The 17,680-nt window shown below is 31.7% G+C and overlaps 1 long non-coding RNA gene across 1 annotated transcript in view; it reads left to right on the top strand.

Annotated features, from left to right (window-relative positions):
* The window catches only part of LOC148277882 (uncharacterized), a 49,447-nt gene that overhangs the window by 3,179 nt on the left and 28,588 nt on the right, over nt 1–17,680 (top strand). Inside the window, exon 2 of the long non-coding RNA XR_015823341.1 lies at nt 16,400–16,636. This is a non-coding gene — a long non-coding RNA (uncharacterized LOC148277882). The remainder of the gene's footprint in view (nt 1–16,399; nt 16,637–17,680) is intronic.

Below are 17,680 nucleotides of genomic sequence, written 5' to 3'. Positions count from 1 at the left end.
TGACAAGAGTGTCTTTCGTGTATTTTTTCTTTTTGTGTAACATTTGCTTCTTGAATTTTAGTTTTTAATGTGTTTGTTATTTTTAAATAAATTAATTGAATTGAATGCACACACACACACACATATACATAAACAACATACATGAGTATGTACTCACATATTTGCATACACATTTATTTTAAAACAATACACAACCTAAATATTTTAGTACAAAAAACAATAAACCAAAAATTAACATATTTCGCTAGCAATTTCGCTGAAGTAATTAAGAACATCTCTTTTCATGGTTCGCTTTTAAGTGTATTTTTTAAAGATGTAATTGGTAAAGCTTTCCATATCTCTCACATTATTAGTAAATGCATTACATAGTCTAGGAAAGAAGGAGAGTGCAGGTCTACGCCCTTGTTTAGTTTTACAGAGCGGTACTTTGATTTTGAGTTTAAGCGTTTTCGATAAATTTTAAACAAGTTTTTTTGAATGTGTGTAAATTTCAAAGCCTTTACGCAATACAATCTTTTTAAATCCATGATTTCAGTTTCCTTGAATAATTTCAACTCTCATATTATTTTTTGGTGAAACCTTTATTTTTCCAAAACAGGATTGTTCCCCATGTGCGAGGGTAGAAAATCCTTAAGACCCTGGTATCAATAAGCTAAGTGATTAACCCTCAATAAAGACAGAGGTTTGCCTTAGGGTCTGGCCCTATAGCGATACCGGGGGAGATATTGAGTAGGATTTCAAAGGAAAACTGATTTTATAAATTAATTTACATAAAATGTTATTAATTATATTACCGCTGAAATGTTCCATTGTAATTTATGTGTTGCGTGCATCGCGATTACAGGCGATATGACCCGTACGGGCATCCCATTTCCGCTGGGAAGCCCGACTGCGGTAGATGGTAGGAGACGAATCAGCAAACACGTTTTCATGTATACGTGCGTTTTTGTAATACCGAATATTTATTACCTACTTTAAACTTTACTGTTTTGGCCAGGTAACCTGTAATCGATAGACCACTAAGTTATTTTAATAACATGTTACGAACTATTCGATTCATTCTTTTAATTTGGTATGTGTCACACTACTACAAGGCCATAGAGAAAGTAAAAAACGGCTAATAAGTTGAACAATACTTAACAATCTATCAACATTATTTACCTACTTTTAATAAATGGGGCAAATCGGATACTTATTTATTATTTTTAATATCCATTTTCATGATTAAATTGACAATGTTTTTCACTGAGAAAACCCATGCCGAGAATATATTTTACAAGTTTAGTTTATTTGTTAAATGTTATTGAATATTTGTATATAACCACGTAACGAATTTTTTCGTCTTTTTTTCTTTTTCGATGTCTACCGGTTTCGAGGCGAACCCATCTCTTTGTAATGATACTAATTTAACCAACATGTAAAACCCACTATTCACCTTCACCATAAGCTCAAAAATATTAAACCAACACGGCATAGTAAAATATTTGTCCACAAAGTTAATGTATTAAATATTAATAATAGTTTATTTGTGTTCGTTTATTTCGAAAAAGAAAAATAGTTTGAGAATAGAAGGGCAAAATTTTTTAATAATTTTACAAGTGTACTCTTGACTATTAACATTTTGAAATAAAAATAAACAATTGATTTTAAATTTAAATATATTGTTTAAAATCTCAAATTAAGTGTGGGTAGCTTGATTCAAAGGGTGACTATGGATTCCTATTCATTAAATATAATAAAGCCTATTACCAAACCATTAAATATAAATACCAAAAAAGAAGTTTAAAAATTACGTCTAAAATTTCAAAATGAATTTAACAAAATAATTTAATCAGTTTTACTAAATGTAAATATATATTTTTTCAAAAATATTTTATGCATTATTTTTTATTATTTATTAATATGGTTAAATAAAAAATACTTTTTTTCTATGGCAATTTGTTTGCATATATTTTGTTTAATGTTATAACTGAACTTTTCAAAATAGAGACTGCTCTTGTGCTTGTGGAGAATGTTATAGTTATTTAGTTGTTTTAAATTATATAATTTCAAATATGCATGAAAAAAAAAATACAAAATAAAAAGAAAAACGGAAAATAATAAAACAATAATACTAATTAAAATAGAATGCTGCTTTTACTTAGGTTCAAAAAACTTATTTGAATTGCATTTACTGATATATTAGTTTTAATAGTTTTTAGTTCATTGGGGAGATTATTGTAATTTTTTATTTTTTTTAAAAACAAAACTATTTTAACCATGACTTGTGTGGAATTTAGGAACTTCGATATTATTTTGTGATCTGAGTGACTTATTCATTTCAATTTGTTTGTTTCTTCTTCTTTGTAAATTTGTATAATAAAATTTATTTTGTAAATACTAAATGTCTACTTTATGATCTTTAAATAATTTATAAAGGATTTCCGTATTGAATGTTAGGGGTTTCTTCGAAATGACTTGCGTTATAAATCTTTTCACTTTTTAAAGAGGGTTTAATATATTGGTATCAATCGCAGCGTATCTTGATCATTTTTCTTACATGAAGGTAAGGTGATCAGTCTTACGCTTTAGGTACCAGTCCAGGGACTATGAAATATTCTTGTGTAAAAACACCTTTTACAACTTGTACAATTGACGAACAAGCAATTTTTAATTTGTCGATTCTTTCAATATTTCTTAATCTAATAAAAACATCCATACATTTTATTATACTAGTTCACTAATACGGTCTTTCCATTTTAAGTTTTGGTCTGTGTTTACACCAAGATATACAGGGTGTTTTTTAAACCCTGTCACATCCGAAACCACGATGATCAGTATGAGCAAGAAGACATATTGGCACATTAAAATATTTTTTTAGAATGAATAAAATTTTAAAAAATAAAATATCAAAAAAAGCAAATGGTTGTTTACTTCTGCAGGGGTAAAACAAAAAGGGGGAAGAGGGGAGTCTGATACTGCGCCGTGCTCCCCTCACTTCTCCCCTGCAGAAGTAAGCAACCATTTGTTTTTGTTTATATATATATTTTTTTAATTTTCTTTATTCTAAATATTTTTGAAAATATGCTAACATGTCTTCTTGCCCATACCGGTCATCGTGGTTTCGGATGTGACAGGGTTTAAAGAACACCCTGTATAATTTAATCTATTGTATCGATTACTGAACATGATAGATTGCAGTTCGTTTTGAAAGTAATAAAATTTAAAAATATGTCAGCTAAATAGATAAACGTATATAAACATCAAACTAAACGTTACAGCAAATTAAAATGAAGATTCGAACTTAAACGTCAATGTACGAACAAAAACAAACAAAAAAATTAAGTATAACGTTTAACATAGGAAGTTTGAATAGGTTATGTACAAAAATATAAGTATGGCAATTTCATACGGTGTGTTTTTTTGTGCGGAAAAATATTTGAACACGACTATATGACTAAGCTACTTATTTCAGAATAAAAACAATGATATTTTTCATCAATCCAACTTTTTTTAGGAGAATAATAGTGAATGACGACCTATTTTGAGTTCACTAAATCCTCGACTTTTTTGGGCCTTTTAAAAATCAAAAAGTTATAAAATATGTGTTAAAAAAATTCAAATTACCCTTATCCTTAATAGTTCAAAATAAATACAATGAAATAAACTATCCAAATGAGCTTTGAAATATTATTGATCATTGCGCCGATACACATAAAGTTATATGTTTGTTAAAATAAATATTTCTGAAATAATATTTTTAATTTTCACCTGCCGCACGACACCTGTACAAAATTACGTCTACATAATTATTGTCTATAGATAGTAGATAGTGAATTTGTCAAATTGTATTTGTTTCTGTTTCTATGTCAAAATTTACCTGTTTCCGCCCGGTTTGGCAGTTCACTGAAAGTACTTTTTAGTTTTAGTTTTTTTTAATGAATATTCGTTTGAAACGTTTTATGTGGGAGAATGATAAATTCGATGTTTCATTAGTGAGTAGATTTTGTGTTTTAGGCTGTAAATCTGACGTTTGAGTGATCAGTGGCATGTTTGTACCTGTTGCTTCGAATGTTTTCACTCGCCGCCAAAGATTTTTGACCATTGACATATTGTTTCAAAAATATGTGTAAGTGATGCAGGGAATTATTACACATTTTCAGAATTTGCAACCATGGCGGGTGCTGTGAAAGACGACAAAGGGGAAGATGTCCTACGTCAGGGTTTAATGACGAAACGATCCCAGAATAAAAAGCGTTTTACACCAGTGAACTATAAACAACGATGGTTCATTCTGACAAGAAAAGCTTTTACATATTATGATACTGACGGGGAGGTACGTTTATAATGATTATTTCATATTAGTAATACTAGTTGTTTATAAAATTGCATTTCTTCTGTCTTGTTTGTCGACTGTCACAGCTGATCCATATCTCATCGGAATGTTTTTCAGTGCAATATTTACACTGATTTTTTTAAAAAGCATTGGTTTTATATTGAAATAACAGCCATTTCTATGCATTTTTATGGTATCCTTACTTGATAAGCTAAGGTGATACTCCGTTCTAGAGAATAAGATTTTAAAAAAAATCTAAATTTTAAAATGCAAGCAAATACATCAAAATCTAAATTTTCTCAAAATCAAAATCTATACGCCGGATCAGGGGGTCTGGGGTTTAAACCCTGCTTTACCACAAATGATTATATTTAATTTTCTAACACGGTCAGTTACCATTAAAAGAAAATATCCCAAAAAAAATACACGAGTATAAATATCATAAGATTGCAAATATACATGTTTTGTATTGTATCCCGATGTTAGTTTATAGCTTAGAAGTTTAGTATTAAACTTATTTCATAAAAATAGTGTAGTCCGTGAATAAAAATTAAAAATATATAGTGGCTTAGTATAAGTCATGAAAACAAGTAATGATGAACTGCTAAAGAGCGATATATCCAGACTTTCTTAAATGTCATCAAGAATAACAGGAATTCCTAGACCCAGCATAGTTTTTCAGTGAAGAAGAATAAAATATATATCATATTATGTCCATCTATTATTAAAAATGAAAAATAAGAATTCTTATATTTAAAATAAATATAAGTTCTTTTCTACTCGAGGTCCACCAAATTTTACAAATTATCATTGAAATGTTTTGAATCGCGCAATGTTTTTATGTTTATTTATAATAGTATAAATATAAAGTCTTATACTTAAAGCTGTCTTCTTTAACAAATCCACTATCATAATATTACTATATAATAAAAAATAACAGCATACTAGGTTTTCCCAGAGTACAATTGATGTTGTAGTATTTTATAGTTCACTACAAATTTAAGGGATTAGCACATTGGACTATCATGCCAAGGTCCCAGGTTCATTATCTGCTAGCTCATTAAAAAATATTTATTATGTTTTATTTCTATAATAGATTACAATGAACTTTTAAAGAGAGATTTTAACATATCGTCGACCTAACTTGTAAAACCTTAAGTCCCACACTTACTTTTGTTCAGGGGAAAATAATAACAGTTTTCACTTCAATAGCGAATGGTAGCCATGTTTTTTTTTTCATGTTTTTCAAAAAAATAATGAAAGACTGTACGAAGATACAAGTTTTACACTCATATCCATTGTTTTAAATTCTAACAGAAAATGACAAAACACGATTCTTTACCATTTGTGAATTTACAAATATTACAAGTTAGGGTGACAATATCCACGTACCATAATTATTATAGATATGTTTTAAATGTATATATATATTTGCGCTCTTATGATTTAACATACTAATTTCAATTAGTTTAAAACAACTGAATGAAAATGGGAAACATGTGATATAGAAGAGTTCAAATCTCAGACTTTCACTCTGAGTCTGCTACGCTGCCATGGGACCACAGCTCAGTTCATATGGATAGTATACAGTTCATTAAAATATTACACTAAATATTATAATAACAACGCAACATTTTTTTTAAGCCAATCGACAGTCTTACGTTATGGATTGGCATTGAAGATGTATAGTACATCGATTGAACTTAACCTAAACAATCTTAGAAACTATTTAAAATTACAGTAGGTATGGTAATGGGATGATCTAGGTAGACATGGCAACATATTATTTATACTTAACTAACCGGAAGAATAGACTGGTGAAATCTTTCAAAATGGTTTGATTTTGTGGAATTTTCATTGTTCGATATTTGTTCTAACATTAACTTTTAAGTGGGTGTTAAAAAAATGTGAATGTGAATTTATATAGTTTTTTTCTATAAATTTTTTTTGTTCCTTTTTTAATAATAGTAATAATTAAATTCTTTTAAGCGCAGTGGTATAAAAAACGTATCACATATTCAATGTATTTTTTTGATACTAGAACCGTGGTAAATATTAGTTACAACATTCATAATACAATATAGACATTACATTTTCGCTAACATAAGTCACTAACTAGTTTCTGACTGATTTAAAGACTTGTTTACTTTTTTACTGGCGGCATGGTGGCAGTCAAAGTTATACCACCTGGAAAAACGTTTTCCATTTTTAAATTTTTTTAAATGTATTTTTTAAACTCAATAATCAAAGAAATAATAGTTTTTTAATTTTTTTTTATTAAAATATAAAGCTCTGCTTCAAATGGTTAAATACTTAAACATGTATTATCCCCACCGACAATCCACAAAAAGTTTCAATAAGGTGTATTTGTAATAAAGCACCTATCTAGGTACATAATAAATGTTCTTGTTTTCACGTGTTTTTACTGATTTTTAAATATTTAATTTAATGTACCTATTTAATTTAATGTAAATGTTTAAGTACCTCTCTTGGATCAGGGCAAGAATTATTTATAACCTTAATAAGGTCATCATATTTGAAAATGACTTCCCCTAATTTCGGTATCCTAAGCATCGTTAAGGGTGGATAGGTCAAATAGTATTTCATGCTACTTACTTACCTAAATGAGTGACATAGTCACTTAGGAAGTAAATAATACTTATTTGAATTATTTTTTTAATTAATGGTAGGATATAAAAAAAACAATAAACAATGATTAGTGGAATTCCTTAGCTTTATAACAATGATTTTTTCAACGGATTTTTCACTAGTATCTTTAATGTGGTACTTATTTTATGTTCCTATTTTTTTTCACGCTGCTAAAAAGGATTTGTTAAAGGAATTGTTTTAAGGTAAGAAAAAAATGCTCAATAAAATGAATGTATGTATATTTTAAAAATATTACTTTCAATGTATCCAATAACTCTTTTCATCACAAAGTACACCAGAATCTCTTTTTATACGGTTTCGAAATTACAGTATAAAAACAGATAAAAAAAATAGAACAAGAATTCTGTATGCGAGAGGTAAACTACAGTATCTCCAAAAACCCAACTTTTTAAGAGAGATAAATAAGTGATTTTTCATACAGTAAACATCTTGTATTTTTTAATGAGAGGCTTTCGAGTAAATTAGTTTCCTAAAAGAATTATATTGATACACATTGCAAAAATACATTTTTTTTAAAAAAATGGGTTTTTATGATTTACACAAATATTTCAATTTTGGTGGCCATTTTCAACGAGTTGTAAATAACTCACTATTTGAAAATGTAGCCACTGGACCACAAGCCGATTCAATTTTTATTTAAAAAAATCTTTGGGAGTACTGTATGTTTTCTTACTATCCTTAACCTTTAATTTGGTATGGAGTAATAATAAAAAAAGAATACCATCTTTGTTATTAAAGAAATTAGTAGTTAACGCTATTTACCACGTCATGGAGGATGACAATTTTGATTTTGACATAGTAATAACTCAATTTCATCGTATTTGGAGTTACCGTAGTTTACCTCTCGCATACAGAATTTAACAATGCTAATATATTTCTATCATTTGTTCTATAGAATTCTCTGCACCCCTCTTTTAATTACTAGGCATATAAATATGATAGTGAATACTATTTGCTATGATTTTTTGAAGTATTTTGCTGTCGTGTTATCTTTTTGAATAAAATGAATGTACAATAAAAAGTGATCATTTAAAAAAAAATCTGAATTGATTTTTATACAAGGAAATCACCATTGTTATTTCATTAGTATTTTTTTACACGGTACTGCGTGGAACGTATCCCCGTGTAAAAAGAGATTCCGGTGTAATGAATTTAAATCCCGTATGCTTAAAAGTACTTTCATAGATCTTGATAATATATCGGTAGTCAGGTGGCAAAAGGGACCATCTGTATTTTTTAAAGTTTTTTTAGTTGTCTAGAGTTTTAATTGATATTTCAGTAAATACACATTAGAAAATAAAATAAAAAAACAGCACTATTTAAAATTGTAATTAATTATTTTAAAAAAAAAACACTTTTTTTTTAGTTTATGGATTAAACTCTTAAAATTAAGTCATATTTCAGCTCTACTGATCATTTTTGAAAATTACAGATTTTCCCTTCTGTTATGTATCTGACTACTGATATTATGTAACATGTTGGTAGAAATAATTAATAAAATGATGTTTCTTTTAATTTAATTTATGAATAAAAAATATGAAATGAAATAAAAACCCTCGTTTTAAATAATAAGTAATATGCTATTCAAAGGAATATTTAAAATTATGTTTACTACTGTTACACCGCGCCATTTCCAGTTGTTTCTTTGTCGTTTTCGTCTTACATTATCATTTACTTTTGCTATGTATATTTATGTTACCTTTATTTATTTCGTCATCCATTCGTTTCACACGAACAAAACAGTCTTAGAGATCCTTTCTTAATCTTATCTAATATACCGGTATTTGCATTTCATTATTCATAACCTTGTCATACATCGATTTCCCATACATTCGTCTAACAAATCGCATCTCAACCGTATTCTCCGTACATAAGTGTCGGTACCAAAATCCGTTGTGCTCTGCCAGTATAGATTTGATTTATAGACATTTTTATTTTCTCGGCGTTCATTTATGTACTAATTGCATAAATAAAATAAAATACTGTGTTTCTTTTAAATAAACCTCGTATAAATTGAAAGAAAACACCGCACTCTCCTAATTACGTTTCTAGCCATAAATTGGCTGCTAAGCATAAACATCAAAAGCAATAAAGGTCATTTTCCTTCAGCAACCGTCCCTCCCATTAGGAATTATTAGTACAGTTCCTAACTAAAAACAAAACCATCGATTCGCTGCTTTTGTAAAATAAAATTTACGGAAAACATGTAATTTTCCGCCACAGAAGGTAGTATTTATACCAATAGTTACACCATAATGAACATTAGTGTAGTTTCGGTACTAAATTGACCGGTGCTTGGATACTTGTGGTATGGCCATCGATATCGAGGGCGGAAGATAGCGCGTGCGCATGCCCGAATCATCCACCCTAGTGATAGCAATTATTGCTATTTTATTTAATATCATTAGCACGCGAAATTTATAAGCTAAGCATTTAAATTGGCACCCATGCGCTAAATAGCTATTATTTTTCTGTACTGCTAAAATGAATCATAACTTTTTTTAAACCATAAAAAGAAAGTGCCCATATTTCGGATGCCATTTTGTTTTCATGATGTAGAATTCAAAATACGAAACTAATGATTAACGATTTGGCATTATCTATTACTTCGTTAAATATTATTCTATTGGTTCTAAAAAAAATAATATCCATCGCAATAGAAAAAATATATGAATAAAATATTTTTTGAAAAACCTTGCTATTTTTAGGGTGAGGAAAATGGGGTCGTAATTTCGGATACAGTGCGTACGTAATTTCGGATACAACGGACAAGGTAAAAAAATATTATTCTGAATATTCCGGAAAAATAAATTTGGCTCTCTTTTTAAATCTTGCACACTTCTCGTGACTCCACTTGACACATTCACTGCACCTAGCCCAATCTTATATTCTTAATATTATAATTCTTAAGAATATGAGATTGGGATAGACACCACAATAATTATAAACCAGTTCCGCAGATGCCATTGCTCAAAAATATTCATAGCCTGTCCTAATCTTAATAGATAAGTAGGTACTAGAATTTAAACCTCGGTAGTTTGTCTAGATATATACACGTAAAGCATATAATTTGGCATTTAAATACTTTTGTCTTTTAGTTAGTGCGTAGGAGTTTTACCGTATACGAGTATATTACAACTTTCTGAAATTATATGACATGGAAATTGACTTGAACAGATTGGCGATTGTTACATATACGAGGGGGAATCAAATATAAACCGGAATTATTTTTAATGGTTTATTGAGAAAAGATAGAAATACAAACACTAAAAATATTTTTCTACATAATTTCCTGATTTTAAAACACATTTTTCCCAGCGGATCGGTAATTTTTTTATCCCGCTATCGTAAATAGAAGGTGGTTGTGTAATCAGACAATTGCGCCCGAAAGCTTCTACTGTGTCTTTGGTGTCAAAACGTTGCCCTCCAAGTGCTCCTTTCATGGCGCCGAACAAGTGAGATCACAAGGCGATAGGTCCGGACTATAATACGGAGGGTGTTCCAGTGTAGCCTGGGACGAGTAAGAGCAACTGTATGGGGCCGGGCGTTGTTATGTGGCACTTTCCGAAGCCCAAGATCGTCAGCAATATTAGCCTGAGGAATTCCAAAGCTGATTCTTAACTCAGAAGCAGTTTAATCGTTGTTAATCGTCAGTTGTCCTCAAGAAGTTGGCTAACAGCGCGAATGTTCTCGTCTGTCACACTGGTTCTCGGTCTACGTTGTTAACTTTAATTCGACAGCTTCTGGCGCTTCCAAAAATTGACAGTGCCATGAATATACTTGTACCTCAAGTCTCCTCAAAATTTCGGATTGTTTCACCTCATGGGCAAGGAACTTAATTATAATGCGTTGCGCAACGGACGAAGGTACCGCCGTCTCAGACATCGCGATAGCTACTGAGCCGGTGGTACCACCAGTGTTGCCAACTCGTCACGAGCAAATGTCGCTAAACGGAGGTTCAAAAGTCGCTAGAAGTCGCTAAATCTTAAGATGTTAGACGGTGGGTGATGGTGGGGGGTGGCGAAGGGAGAGGGGGGCAAGGATTTTTGGCGGCAGTTTGCACGATTACCTTCAAGTACTTTTAAGTCATTAAAAAATAAAAACATCTTTAGGTTTTTATTTAATAGAAATTAAACTGGTAAAAGTAAGAAATGTCATAAGTAAAGGAAATTAGATAAAACAATGTATATTCTCGGTGCTACTGATAAAAATATAGTCAGTAGTAAATTATTATTACCTACGCCTACCTTCGTCCACTTCACTGCCAGTATTTGATTTGATTCACCCTCGTAGATACCAGCCAGCGACAGATTATAAGTCATGTAATGTCTAGATTTTCGTATTCCCTTAGAATTCCCGTTATTGTAAATTCATTGTGAATTCGCAACGCTGATGCTAATCATTTCCTTACTATTCTACCTCCTCGCTCACCCTTCCTCTGAGGGGGTGACCGCAGTGCGCCGACAGTCGCCTAAACATACGGACGCCGCGCGTCGACACATTCGCGTCGCGACGACAGACCTTTAACGAACGTTGTGGGCGTAGACACCGAATCCCAAAAGAAGGGGTTGCGCGTACCAGTTTTAATAAGTTGTCAAAGGTGATCGGAAAAATACTACCCGGTGTAGACGAGTTAGGAGAAAAATAAACGAAAAGAAAATAGTAAAGAAGGATTAAGCATTCGTATCCAGTTATAATACGCGGTGAAGAATATAGGTACGTGCATATATGTACATACTTTAAATAAACTACTTATACATATAAATAAATTTGTTTTTTTAGAGCTTAATGTATTTTTATTCTTATTTAATATTTTCTTATGCCCTTATTGTTAATTATTGTTGTTATTTTACCTACGCTCGTAGTTTAATAACTTTACAAGTTTTTAGTTGCAGTTTTATTGTATGTTTACCTGTATGTTTCCGACTTTATTTGTCTTCGGTTTTAACTAATATTCGTTTGTGGTAATTAGGTGATTTAAGTTTAGATCTCCAAGTGGCGGACAAGTTGATCAGCCTCGCGTACGTAAACCCATATTAATGTGTTGATGCGCACCACTTAACTCTAATGGCGTTTAAATTTGTATTTGCGCGCTTTATTCCGACACGGTATTGCACTTTCACAGTTTGAGGAATAAAGAAAAGAGGGCTACTTTGACAAATAAAATTTGAGTTTGATTACTTTAGTTAGAACTTTGTGATAATGTGCTAGTAAGTTGAAACAGCTGTCTCAAAGAACAAAAAAAGAGACGCGGGATATAAAACTGTATTTTTATATTTATAATATTTTTCGATTATATGATAGATATATAAAAAAAAAAACTGTATCAACTACGATAAATAACACACGTATTTTAAAAGCTTACTAAATCTGTTCTTTTCAGTATATTTTGTAATTATTATTATAATGGGGATTTAATGATAATATTTTTAACATCTTTTGAAAAAGGTTGTCTCGAGTCTTTTGTTTAGTTTTGTCTGGTAGTTTATTGTATAACTTCAGTCCCTGGTTTATTAGTCTCGACTGTCCTGTCTAGTTTTAAAAATGTTTTTTATGATATTGTTGATTATTGTGTCCATGTTTACTACAATTTTTTTCTAGTTATAGTTCCTCGTTTATAATACCATCAGTGGGTCATTATTAATATTTTATAGGTACATATATTATTCGTAATTTTAGTATACAGTCAATTTGTAGAATTGATTGAAAAATATAAGAAAATAAATTAATTCCTCTAATCTTGCGGTAAGTGCATCCTAACATCCGCAGTTATGTGAACTCCTAAGTATTTTAAGCGGCCAACTTTCTCAATCCTCTGCCCATTATTATAGAGAAGCTGATCAGGGTCAGGACATATTTTTTTTGTTATAATATTAAGACCCAGACGGGCGGAGTTTTGTCAGAGGAAGAGTAACTTTTAACAGGATGTGTGCGTATTAGGCATAAAGTGATTCGATTTTATAACTAACTTGGACACATTCTGCAAATACCTTAAGAGAGCCTTAACCCAAGTTGCCTCTTTTTGCACCCACGGGTTCTCGCTTCCCGCTATCCTGGAAGTTCGTCGATGACGATCTTTCGGCTTTATTCGGGGGGATTAAAGGACGCGGGATCGGCGTGGGAGGAGCGGAGGAGGCGAATGTGATGGATAGCGATAGGGGTCTCCTGCGCTGCTATTACGTACGCTCTCGCGGCCGTAGAAACCACTTTTATAGCGCGTATTTAGTACGTAAATACGGCCGCAAGACCGTTTAGAATAGCAGTCCTGGAGGCATTTAGTGATCTCCACTTAGGAGCGGACGCTGAAAACAAGAAAAACCACGTGATTTTCAATGGATTTATATTATAAAACAAAAATAAACAATTATTTCAAACTTAAAATTTTAACCCTAAATATGATATAAATATTATTTTATGCGAAATATAACAAAAACAAATATACAAAAAACAATATAAACGAAAAAAGAAACAAACATATTTGTAGTGAAATTTTCATCGAAGAGAAATTCTCTTCAAAATTAAAACAGCATTTTTCGACGTTAAATTGGAAACAGTGACTATTCGAATGTGCCATCTGTTTGCTTTCATTTATAAAATATATATTTGTCCTTGGATGAAATAAAATTTTAAAAAAAGTTTTTTTTTGTACCACAACAGCCCAGGAGTATTACAGTGGTGAATTACAGAACAGAACACCAAGGCTTGAGAGAATTCACTTTTATTTTTTGTTTACTTATCGGGAATCGAACCCGAAACCTTACGTGTATGAGTTAAGCGTCTTAACCACTACACCACGGAGGCCGCCAAATCTATTACGTTTTTCGACCATGAAAAAAACAATTTATTTTGTCAAGGGTTTCGATTTATGAACGTGTCAAAACTCCTCAAAAATTATTGTCTTTTTTAATACAGTTGGAGCATATGGTTCCACAAATAGCGTCTAGAGTTTGTCGGCTACTAAGTTCGAGTCCCGTAGTGTAAAGTTTTTAATAATATCTTTCTAATCTAAATGCTTTTAATAAAATTTGTATTACAAGAATTTGCTTTAATTATGCTATTTTGTACAATTTTTACTTTGTCTTTTCAAGTGAACGGTATTATGAGAGCGAAAAAAAAAAGTTGATAAAGAACCACTAACATTTAAACATATTAAAAATAAACTATAACACACGCATACAGTCGTATATCGTCGATATACTGATAAAATTTTCTAAATGCAAAATTCATTCATCATCATTTTGAATGTTTATAAAAAGCTATTTAACTAACTAACTAACTAACCATCACGCCATTTCCCCAGAGGGGTAGGCAGAGAGGATAGAACGCCACACCACTCTGTCCTGGCACACTTCCTTTGCTTCCTTCACATTCATACATCTTCTCATGCACGCACGTCGATTATTCCGACTTTTCACATTGACTTAATAAAAGTCTTTTCACCATATTTTGGACACGATACATACTCATGAAGCCTCAAAGTTTGTTCCTTAAAATTGTTTCAATGGACGAGATTTCGAAAAAATAGAATTAATGGTTTTCACTAGAAAACTTTTTGGGTGGGAAAACTGGGTTTTTATAGATACTGACTTTGAAACCGAACTTCGGAGGATTTAGACGATTTTATCAGTTTATAAAGCTCTTAAAATGACATATAACTGCATTTTAAACATGCTTTCTCAATTTCTGTCATTTAAAGCAGCGGTTTACAACCTTCTTGCTACTACGCCTATCTGAACAAAATCCACGCCTCTACCTTTTATTTTTTTAATAGATAGCGTTTTAAACGATACGTATTTTTTAAATAGGAGTTTTATGTATTAATTTACTGAATTTTTACTGTTATCTTTAGGTCGGTAACGAGAGCCCTAGAGAGTGGTTAATTTGGGGATATTTATTTTTTCCATGCGATTAATTTTTGCCTGATATATGGCCACCCTGATGCTTCAACGTCAATATATATAAACACTTGAAATAAAACATGATAATTTTCATTCAAAACCTTATTGTGACCTTAAACATTACCCAAACCACTTAATAAGGTTGAATTGACCAAACCGTATTAATTTTATTCATGTTTTTGAAGCAGTTTTATACACAATTTGACGTTTAATTTTCAGTGTGACCATTATATGAAGCAAAGTGTCGTCGCATTAAAAAACTAAAAATCTATTAATTAATCACTCTCTAGGGGGTAAAGAAGATTCAGAATATCACCACTGATCGCTCTTCTCTTTTCTCTTTATTCCTCTCTCTTATATCTACTAAAGCAATGACATTTTATTCCGCGTCTGGGCGATTAAAGAATACAGGTTGTGTGTGAAATAGAACCAATGCCAGGAACGGTGTTTTAGACTCTGGCTGTGGGAGATACGACTGCCTCGTTGTGTAGCGGTTGTCTCGTTCAGCTACCATTCGTCAGGTTCTGGGTTAAATTCCTGGCAGCGTGGCGTGAATGATTGATTTTAAAGGTGATTCTACGCCGCAATATTTCATTGTTACTGGACTAGTACCTAAAGTGTCGACTAATCACCTCTCCTTTTATGTAACAAAATCGATCTAAATACGTTGTAATTGGAGTGCCAATATAGTGCCCTATGTACCACTGGGTGAGAATAGGCCGCTCATGATGGTATATTTTTCTGTAGATATGGGTAGTATAGCATCTATCTGCTTTCTATTCATTAGCTTTTGATTCATCATGTTATACTACCTTCACTGTCTACATTACATAATGGGCTTAATAACCCGTAAAGTAATGCTGACTACAATAATTGAACCCTTGTGTGGCTATGATGTCACATGAGTCTATATCAATTACGAGAGTTGATATATGAGTCGTCTGTTTTCAAAACCTATCTCCCTATGACCGCCATGGGGAGATAGCGGGTTTTCGAAATGGACGGCTCATGTCACTTATTTTTTTGAATAATGAAGTTGTATTTTACAATAACAGGCCTTAATTGTGTGATTATTTTTACAAATTATGGAAAATAGAGTATTAAGCAGTACCTATAAATACTTAGAAGTTAATTTTTTGTTTTGAAATACCTGTATTTAAAAATATCGGTATTCAAGTATCGGTACCGGTAAGGGCAGGTATGAAGGTAATTAAAACGTGAATAAGATATTCTTAGAAATTGAATATTACAACCAAAATTATCTTCTTAAAAAAATTCCGTTCCATTCCTGACAGGGTGGACGTGAATTATTTATTTTAAAGATGGTTCTACACAGCAAAATTGTATTGTACCTGTACTGCCCAAACCTAAATCGTGATAAAAACTGATCACCACTTTTCATGTAACAAAAAATATACGTTATAATTAGAGTGCTAATCTAGTTTCCCGTGCACCACTGGGTGCGAATGAGGAGTTGATGATGAAAAAAGAGTTTGAAAGAATGCGTTTTGTGCAGAAACGCAAGGAGCGCGGGCGCATCGAGGTCGAGCGCGTCCAGGTGGTGGAGTCGGCCGCCCTTTGCAGCGGCCCTAGCCCCGGGGGCGGGACCCCTCCGGTAGAGGCGCCGCCCGCAGAGCACCCGCCCGGCTTCCCCTTCCAGGTGGGCTACAGGGCAGAGCAGGCCCGCTACACGCTCTACCTCATCGCGCCCAGCGAGCGGACCGCGCCGAGTGGGTCGCCGCCATCCGGGCAGGTAAAATTTTGATTATGAATTTAGTTTAATTGATTTATTTGATGCATTTTATGTACATCTACAAAATTTATGTTTCAAGGCATACATAAAACAGACAAATTAATAGAACTTGAATGTGAAAGGTATATTGTAAAATATAAGTACACAGTAATAGGAAGCTTTCCTCTCTAAACTTTTTTTAAGTAACATGAAAGATGTCGGTATCCGAAAAGATACGGTTGAGTCAAGAACTTTCCTTACAAGCTGTTTATTTTTAAATTTATTATTATTATTTTAGTTTTGTCTTTTAGTTTTTATTTTTAGGAAGATATTTAATTTTGCTTATATATTTAACAATTGTAGTCAGCATTAATTTACGGGTTATTTATTTTATTTACATATATTTTATGTTCGTTATTTCTACATTGTACTATGGAAATAAAATATGTTTTTTTTTGTGTTAATATTGGTTCTGCACTATTAGCCATTTAACTAAAATAAACATTATAATCATTATTATTGCTAACATTAGACATGATAAACATTTATCCATAATCATGAAGTTTAGTGCCACGGGAAATTGTATTCAAAAAATGTTACACGCGGTAAAAATGAGATTTTTTAATTGTACAGAAAAGTTTCTCGAAAATATATTAAAAAATTAATAAAAACGAACTACTTTGAATGACGTCACGAATTATTGTGCATCTAACAATGATAGAGTGTTGTGATAGATTTCTGGTTTACGGTAATTCAATTCACCAATCAGCAGAGCTCTCCGTAGATAACTTGTGACGTTACAGGCGCAGTAATTTCAAAATTGCAAAACTTAAAAAAATCATACCGCTGATAATGCGATACATAAAAATATTTAGTTTTTTTGGCTTTGTTTGATAGTCTACCGACAAAAACAAAAAAAATACCTTCATCACCACGGGTTGTTGTCCTGTAGCAGTGCTGATCAAGCCCTAAATTCAAATCGCACTCAACCGTAACTTGATTTCCATTTTTAGTTAAATTATATTCTCGTGTTATTTTTGGCGTTTAGAAAATTGCTTAGAAATC

The sequence above is a fragment of the Micrasema longulum genome, unplaced genomic scaffold, assembly GCF_059751315.1.
Source record: "Micrasema longulum isolate JH-2025_06_02 unplaced genomic scaffold, ASM5975131v1 h1tg000962l, whole genome shotgun sequence".
Lineage (NCBI taxonomy): Eukaryota > Metazoa > Arthropoda > Insecta > Trichoptera > Brachycentridae > Micrasema > Micrasema longulum.
Note: the sequence above shows the minus strand (reverse complement) of the source record. Positions and strands in the feature narration are given on the sequence as shown.